Source organism: Pygocentrus nattereri, chromosome 8 (assembly GCF_015220715.1).
Source record: "Pygocentrus nattereri isolate fPygNat1 chromosome 8, fPygNat1.pri, whole genome shotgun sequence".
NCBI classification, from domain to species: domain Eukaryota; kingdom Metazoa; phylum Chordata; class Actinopteri; order Characiformes; family Serrasalmidae; genus Pygocentrus; species Pygocentrus nattereri.
Genome location: NC_051218.1, coordinates 45,958,277 through 45,967,802, shown reverse-complemented (window position 1 = coordinate 45,967,802; position 9,526 = coordinate 45,958,277).

The following is a 9,526-nucleotide window of genomic DNA, read 5'->3' as shown; positions in this document are numbered from 1 at the left end:
CTGTCCAGGGTGTAACCTGCCTTCTGCCCGATGACAGCAGAGATAGGATCCATCTCCCCTTCGAACCTGAGTGTTTCCCCGATCCAGTCCTTACCTGTAGTTTTCTGCTTTACCGCTTTTCGCACTATCGACATCAGAATCAGACCCAGAATCAAGCTGTATTGGCCAGTTTTGCTTACACATACAAGGAATTCAGTTTTGTTTACAGGAGCGCACAGTATCAAACATTTATTATTAAGTATTAATATTAAACATTTACATTGTGTGTTAATTATTATTTTACTTTATTTGCTTTTATTAACTTTAACTCTTTTTTTTTTAACCTTCTTCTTTTTCCCTCGCCTTTTGTGTTAATCTCATTTGCATTTTGAATGCCTCTCTCGGGTGATGTGTGGGGGCAGTGGAGAGCAGGTCCTTCGTCATGTAACCACCTCCAATGGTTAACCTATTTCACATCTGGGTATCTATAACTTCCCAACCCTAGCAATGCTTACTATTGAAGGGATATCCCTGAGACATCCTGGCTCCTACATGGGAGCGACTGTAAATTCCTGGGTGGGCCTCAACACCTCTATTCTAATCACATAGGTAGAGGCATCCAGTTGGGGGGTCTCTGGGTCGTTTAGACAAAGACAACTAGAGGGTGGGGTTTACATTCATGACAATTAGTTGTGTAAGCTTAGTCAGACTTGTTGGTTGGGAAGACGCATGTTAATTATTTCCTCGACAAAGTCTCCAGTCCTGTTTTTCAAGAAACTAACGCCAGCAGAAATCAACAAGTGAATAAAATAAAATAAAATAAAGTAAAATATCATAAAATAAAACATACAATCCTACCAACACACAAACACACACATACAGTCATACATGTAACCATGACATTATGTAAAGTATGGGTCTAAAGTTAAAGTGCTGAGTGCAGCAGCAGTTAAAGGGCGTATAGCAGCAGAGAAAGGGATCAAAGAAAGAAAGGGACATGGAAACATCTAACACTTACAAATAAAAGTCCCTAAACTCTTCCTGACTTTTAAGATGACTTAAATTCTTTAAATGGTAAACTTTCCGTTATGTGGGGGATAATTTAAAGCTACACTGTATAAGTTTGGGGGATTTGGCGACCTCTCTGGTAAAAACTGTAATTACATGCAACATGCAGAAGAATATTTTTTGACCCTATTTTTTAACCGGCATGCCAACAAAAAGCCCCTCACAGCATAATAGAGCAACCAGAACCCCTCACTGTAGAGGTCAAACCTCTTTAAAGTGACATTGATCTTTTCTTCTTGCCATCTTGATCCAAAATCAAGGCCAGCTGGGCCACCCAGCGCTTTCGTACATATCACAGAGCATGGTAGGTTGTGAATTTCTTGAATACATCATGAAGTACATCTGCAAATGATGTATCTCTTCCCTTGGCTATTTGGGTTTTTCCTTTCATTTTACTCCTGTCTGTGTACAGAGGGAGCAGTAGAACTAACCATCGTCGCAATAGATTTAGCCCATATTTTTAGAAAATGACCTGAACCATATTTATCACCACAGAATACCCACATGGAAAAAAATACATGGCATGGATTTCAAATATTTTAATGCATTCTGAAAAGTATTCCAAGCTCTAAAGTCCATTTAATAGAAACTGTTTAGCTATTTTCATTTCCAACTGCATTTCATTGTAAAATAAAAATATTTTTACTGTAAAATATAACCGTTAATACCCATTAAAAACTGTTGACTGCATGTAAACAAAACACGCACACGTTATTTTAACACAGCTGTACAGAAATAGAATTTAAAATACACAAAAATAAATGATCACAGCTTTTCAGTTATTTTGCATTCAAATGTTTGTCACTATTATTTTGATAAACACTGATTGAACTATAGATATTTTCTAAATTTCAGAAAAAGGCAGTAAATTAACAGATTTTTACTGTCATTGAGAAAACATACGTTTACTATTAATGAACTGGCTTTATCTGGCAACCCTGCTGCTGGATTTTCTACCGTTTATTTCTTTACAATATATTTTACACTTAATGCTTTTCCATATGGGTACAGAACATTAGCGCCATCCAACAAAGACTAATATGTGTAAAAGGATAAAATATAAACTAAACTTTTAATGTACATTAATTTGAAGAGTTTTTTTTTCAGGTGATTTTGCACCATTTCTATTTAGAAATGCTGACAATCTAAAAGACAACTGATGTAATTAAATTATACATTATAATTAATTAACAAATGTTATGTGACTCTGTACATGAGAGTTGTTTAGATAAGACAGATATAAAGACAATGTGTAGTATTTAACTTTTAACAATTAAAATGATTTGCATACTATATTTTTAATATAATCTAATTTTTAAAAATGCTTAAATATATTTATGTAATGGTAATTCATGACTGTTACACTGGTACTTCTGTAGATAAGGTCAAACCATTTGTGGTCCATCAGTGGTCAATCTCATCCTGCCAGTACAGTTTTTATGACCGTACACCTTTACTGGAATGTAGGAAATCCCAGCGACTGCCCCGTGTGGGAAATCCCTGCCAGTCATGCCAATTAAACATTTACAGGTGCGAGTAACTGTCGCATTTTCATACATGATTAACCAAGAAGAGACATGCTGGAGGCCTCAGCGTCTCAGAGCAAACAAGCAGTTTATTTATAGGAAGCTTCCACAACAAAGCAGCTTCACCGGAAAATCGCATTACAGAAAGAAAATCCGGGTCCGAGCCCCCATGAGCATCACCAGCGGCCACAGCGGCAAGGACAAAGGGCAGGAGAAACCTTGAAAGGAACCAAGCCTCAGAAGGGGAACCCATCCTTCTCTGGTCAACACCAGAGAGTAAACATTGTTAGTATAAAGTATTTTAGTATTATAGTACAAAGCGGGAAAAACAGGTGGGCACTGGTTAATTTGATTAGTATATGATTATGCAGCAGCAGCAGCATCTGAGGGTGAGCACTGCGTCCTTTACAGCGCTGTAAAGCAAGAAGCTCAGTGGTGGTCAAGCCGGTCCATAAGGCTGGCGAGCAGTGGCGCCCGATCAGGGCAGAAGAGGCAGCAGCATCAGATGCACAGGATGGGCAGCTGATCAACTCGGCAAAGAGAGGAAAGAAAAACACAGTCAGTTCTGTAAAGAGTGGCTGACTACAGATTACAGTATAACAGAGCAGCAGAGACTCCAGCAGGTCCAGACCTGACAGGGAGACTAATCACCAAAGTCTCCACTGTACAAGTGAGTTTTTAGCCTAGACTTAAAGACTGAGGCTGTGTCTGATTCCCGAATATGGAATAGGGAGATTATTCCAGGGCTGGGGGGCTTTGTATGAGAAGCTCTCCCCCCTGATGGAGCTTTATTAGTTCTAGGTACCAGTAGTGAGCAGCACCTTGTGATCTAAGTAGGCGTGATGGTTCATAGTGGGAGAGAAGGTCACTCAGGTACTGAGGGGCGAGTCCGTTTAGAGCTTTATAGGTCAGTAATAGGATTATATAATCAATGTGAAATTTAACTGGTAACCAGTGCAGGGCTGATAAAACTGGGCTGACCTGGTTGAACTTTCTGGTTGTTGTGGGACTCTGGCTGCAGCGTTCGGGACTAAGAGTGAACGTGATGCCTGGTGATGTCTGGTGGTGGCGTTAGCCTGAAACTATGAGTAACGCTGAAAACCCTTTTTTGCAGTCTATTAAAGTTGAGGAATGTTTTCTTGTTTCCTTATTTCGATCTCTATCTAATCAGTTTCCTTCATCCTTTCTTTATATGCAGATTCCCAGTGAAATGAAGACTTTCAGGAAGTACAGATGAATGTTTTGTTTTCCCTGTTCATTTTCTTTCTTTCACCACGGACATGGCGACGTGCTTTCTTACACGTTAAAGCTCCTAAATGGTGTGTGGGTGTGGGTGTGTGTGTGTGTGTGTGTGTGTGTGTGTGTGTGTGTGTGTGTGTGTGTGTGTGTGTGTGTGTGTGTGTGTGTTTATTACTTTTTTATTTTTTTATCATTCATCATTAGCTTTTTATTTATAATTGTTTATGTTGTTAATTCATGTGAAGAATAGAGTTTATATTTTTATGTCATTTTTAACCTTTATTATTGTATATATTGTCTGTATAGTGACAGGAACGCAAACTCGACGTAAAAAAAAAAAAAAAAAACCCTGAAAGTTTGACTGGAGTAATGGCAGATTGGGAAAACGCTGCTAAGCAGTGACTGGAGGAGAAAATGAAGCTTTCAGTTAGGAAAGCCGCAGGATTAAGATCAGAATTTGTTCATTTTTTCCCACCGTGAGACAAAACAGCTGTTTAAGTTTCATTCTAATTGTTTGTGCAGGTGCTCTAGTGGCTTGGGTCCCAGGGCACACAGCTCAGGATGATCCAGGCCCGTGCAGCGGTTCACGTACACCGTATTTCAGACAAATTTAACACCTTTAAAAAATGTTCCAACATCTCATTTCCTAAAATGCATCGTCCATTGAAAGGTTAAGATGGGTCCTGAGATTCATTTATGACTTAGTTTCAAGGAAACCTTTCTTTTTGAAAGGTGTGGTCAGAAGAGTCAGTTTCACTCTAATGTGCTTGCAGTTTCAGAATCACTGTGAGCCATGAGTGGACGTACAGTGTGTACACTTTTCCACTGGTCACAGGTGACCATCTGATACTAAAAGAAAGGGGAGTATTAAGGCTCAGGACGATGTCCATAAACAACCAGGAGTGTTTATGTGATTCGTAGGCCTCTCCCGCCTGTTTGTTTGCCTGCATGGCCTCAGCCAGTCCTTTGAAGTCTCTTTGAATTGACTGTCAAGCACAAGTTCAAGTTCACATATTAAATCGTATTAAAATAGTGATTCTGAAATATTTGAGAGAAGCAGATTTGATAGGAATGTGAATGTGAGTAAAGGAAGAACATGTACACTGTGTGCACAATTATTAGGCAAGTCTTATTTTTGAGGATTATTTTTATTAATGATTAACTACAGCGCTCTCGGTTAATCCAACGTGTTAATAAACCTCAAACATGAATGTTTAAGAAAGTAAAAGTGAGGTTTTGGCTTTCGTAGGAGAATCTATATCTATATGTGCACGTTTATTGGGAAACTATGATGGTGCAGAATTATTACGCAGCTAAATGAAAAACATTTTCCCATCTCACTTTATTTTCATCTGTTCAAGTGAGAATTATAAACAAACAACTCAAAGCTTTCCAATGAACATTTCTGAGAAATAAAAAAAAATTAGTGACCAGTACAGCCGCCCTTCTTCTCAATAACAGTGATGAGCCGTCCATTCACAGAGTCGGTCAGTTTCTTGATCTGTTGACGATCAACTTTTTGTGCAGCAGCGGCCGCGGCCTCCCAGACCCTGTTCAGAGAGGGGTCCTGTTTCCCTTCACTGTAAATCTCCCGTTTAAGAACTGCCCACACCATCCCTCATTACACAGATACACATCACAGACTCAGACTGAAGAATAAAGACTCTTGAAAATTCAGACTCATAAAAAACCCAAAATTAACGGATTATCACCACTCAACTAACGCTTTCTTTCTCAGCTTCTGACCCACAGGTCACATCCAGTCACATCTCAGCATGTCTGACTGACAGTTCACCGCTTGAAGCTCAATCCTAGCAAGACTGAGCTGCTGTTCATCCCTGTGACTACAGGTCCTCATCATGATCTTGCCGTCTCATTCGAGAACTCTGTGAATGTTCCGCCTGTAGAGGCGAGAAGTCTTGGTGTGACTCTGGATGGCCAGTTATCGCAAACCTAGCTCCGTCATGCAGATTTCTCCAGTACAACATCCGCAGGATCCGACCCTTCCTCACCCGAGAAGCCACCCAGGTGCTCGTTTGGTCTCTGGTCATCTCAAGACTTGACCACTGCAATTTGCTCTTGGCTGGTCTTCCCATGCGGCCATCAAGCCTCTGCACCTGATTCAGAAAGCAGCAGCATGGCTCGTCTTCAATCTGCACAAGTTCAGCCACGTCACCCCATTGCTGCGCTCCCTTCAGTAGTGTAGTGTAGTGTAGTGTATTTTATTGTAGTGTAGTGTGTTGTAGTGTGTTGTATTGCACTGTTCTGTGTTTAACTCAGTTCCTTCTCTCTCTGTATCAACATGGGCTTCTGTTTCTATCAGTGTCTGAGCTCAGGATCGTCTCTCTCTCTAACCTACTGGTAACTAGCAGAGAGACTTTCTCTAGACAGACGAAGCTCTTCCTGTAAGTCGCTCTGGATCAGAGCGTCTGCTAAACGCTGTAAATGTAAATCAGCAGAAGCATTAATGAGGAAAATGAAAGAAACCTTTCATTTTAAACCTCCTGCCTGCTCAAAGTATATGCCAAATAATGACCTCAAAGGCCTACCTGCAATAAATGTTGGAAGCTTGAAACGGTTGTTTAGCATGTAGTTTGAATAGTAAAAACCTGTCTGGCTTTATTTACCTGAAACCACACATTCCAACTAATTAGCATCACATTTCAAACTGACAACTCAACATTATGTGGTGACCGTAAACAAGGGGTGTGCGAGGTTTTCATCGTGGGGTTACCAATGTTCAAAAAACATCAAATGTTTTTTTTGGGCCAAGGCCCAAGAAGACAAAACAAAACACACGTAGAAAAAGAAGGCATTTCAAATGGATTTATATACACAGACATACTGCTGTCGCAACATTGCACTACATTTTATTGCGAAAATACATCAAAAATAAAAACTTAAAAGAAAAATGAGAATTTGATTAATGATATGTAGTGAAATATATAAAGGTGTTGGTTTTCTCACTGCGTGAGACATTGAGGTTATGGGGACTTTCTGGCAGGCCAAATCAAACGTCCACACCCTGGCCATCAGGGCTCGCTAGGGACAGCCCTGCTCTAGGCAAACATTGCAGCCCTGTGTCAATAATTTAGCTATTTTGTCTGTGTGCTACAGTTTCCCATAAGGCTTAACAGGATACTGGTCAGCATTCCGCCACATGTAGCCAAAGAACACTCTGTAAGTACAGCAGGGTTGGGTCAACAACAGTGTTAGTCACTTCAAAGATGTGCCCTCTTTCATTTGGTGCTTGTATCTCTTACATACTGCTTTCAAGTACCACCACAATACTTTCAAAACATCAACACTTGCCAGTGTTTGTGAGGTTGGTGGAAGTGGAAGGCTCAGGGCTGCAGGTCTACCCAGCGTGTTTGTTTGTCCAACAACCTCAACTAACCATCTGAATTCTCAGACTGTGCACTCACGTCTCGCACAGGACCTTCGTGTTCACAACATACCAGCAGCAGGTCTGTTGATGTTGGCAAACCATTCAGCACCTTTATCAGTGGTAGGAAAACAGTGGTGGACAGTAACTGAGTAACTGAGTAACTGAGTATCTGAGTAACTGAGTAAATGTAATTAGTTACTGTACTTTAGTATTTTTGGTGTATCTGTACTGAAGTTTCTCCGTTCTGGGCGACTTTTTCCTTTCACTCCACTACATTTCAGAGTCTAATATCCGACTTTTTCCTCCTACATTGTGAGAAATCTGTCGTTCCTTTTGGTTTCTGTGTGTATAAAAACGTCACATGTCAAAACGAAAGAAGCGCAAAGCCAGAGCACCAATCAGGGCCCAGCGGTCACTTTGTTTAGAGCTGGTTTTGACCTGTTGGTCAGACCGACCCAGTGCAGCACGCGGTTCAACGTCAGCGCAGCAGCGTAAAACTTTGGGAGAGTCTGTTCAACATAAATGATGAACTAACCTAACTTTGTGTAAATAGAGCTCAATATAGAAATATGTCCACATATGCAGTCGAGACTGACGCGGCTTTTTTCTGAATTTCTACAAACACCATTTCATTTTATAGTAAATGAGTTTGGGCTGGTTTATGTTTATGAACAGACGCCTACAGATCAACATAGTAAAGGAGCTCATCTGTGATCCTGAGTTTAAAGCCAGTTTTTATTCAACTTAAACTTGGAACTAAGTTGTAAATAAATCTGAAACTGAAACTTTGCTTGTGTGTAAAAAGTGATTTCAGAGCCACTCGGTTCTCCCTGATGGAAACTGTTTACCTTCAGTGTTTTGTGCTTCTGATCATTTTAATAGACGTCAGCGTCACTAATTAATGACGTTCTATTAAAAGACTGGTTTACCAAGAGAGACGCTGGAGGACTTTCACCTGAAATGAGTTCATGAAGCCAGTCTGGTTATAAAAATGATAACAGGACATCAGAGCCAGAATTCCTCTTTTAGTACTTTTACTTTATACTTAAGTACATTTGAAGGTAAATACTTTAGTACTTTTACTCCAGTGGAGGTCTAAAGGGAGGAACTTCTACTGTTACTGGAGGAATATTTTACCTTGGGGGTCTCGACATGGTTTATGAACTTCATCCACCGCTGTATGAAAGTCAGTCCAGTGTGTGAACAGTGTAATTCTTCTGAAGCGACTGCAAGTTGTCAAGACTGATGCCTCACACTGCCAGGACTTCTACAATGACGTTTCACAGCAGTGGGTAGGGATTTCTCACATATTCCCATGTATACAGTCTATTCACCATACATCAGGATTAAAGCCAGTATCATGAAAATTAGATCAGTGTATAAACATCATCGCATTACATTATGCTTTTCAAATTATGGCATGTTGTCAATAAGCTTGCCTGCCTGGGGAGCGGCTGATGTTTTGTTTACTGTCCTCGGTCCCCACCACATACTTTCTGTGACACTGTGGGAGTGTCTCCCTGATGATGCGTAACTGGAAACTTGTGAAAGCTTCCATTGGATCATGAATAGGTTTTGAGTGCATGCTTTTGTGCTCACCCCGGAACTGATGCTCTCAATAGCATTAAATTCTAGGCCAGTGGTTGATAAATGCATTGTCTTTGTGTAACAATAGGTGAAAATCATCTTAGACCAAAGATGAAAAGTGATGGAAATTGATGATGCTTTCCCAAAGAACAGTGCTTTCCCGTTATCGGGAAGTAGTGCAGACCACATTACACATTCTTACGCTGCTCAGTTTTAATGGTGTGAACACTGAGATGTTGATTTTTTTAATGAAGTTTTATTATCATATTTGTGCAAATTGTAAGGACGTTTTAAACGTTTATTTGGAGTCTGAGCAAACGCATATGCAGAAGTGTAAATAAACATGTTAATTTTTTTAGTTCATGAATTAATAGATCTGCTCAAATGAGCAGATTAAAGGTCATTTTTTCTTGTGTACATTTACAGTAAATAACTTACTATGAATTATTAATTATTGAATTTCTTTCACTATTATGTAAAAATACAGGAGAATGCTGTATTTTAAGTAGTTTTTTTTTCTGAAAGTGTACAATAGCCTTCAGCTACACAGTATAGTCCAATATGAAGTTATGCTATCTTACTGTTTTTTACTGTCAATATGATACTATAAATTACAGTAATTTTTTACAGCGTACAAGGAGCAACCAAAAATCACGAAATCTCTAAACATCATGAACTTTATGATCAGCAGCGTTGGAATATCCTTGTCTCTTGCTGTCTTCAAAGGTAGACTGAAGAC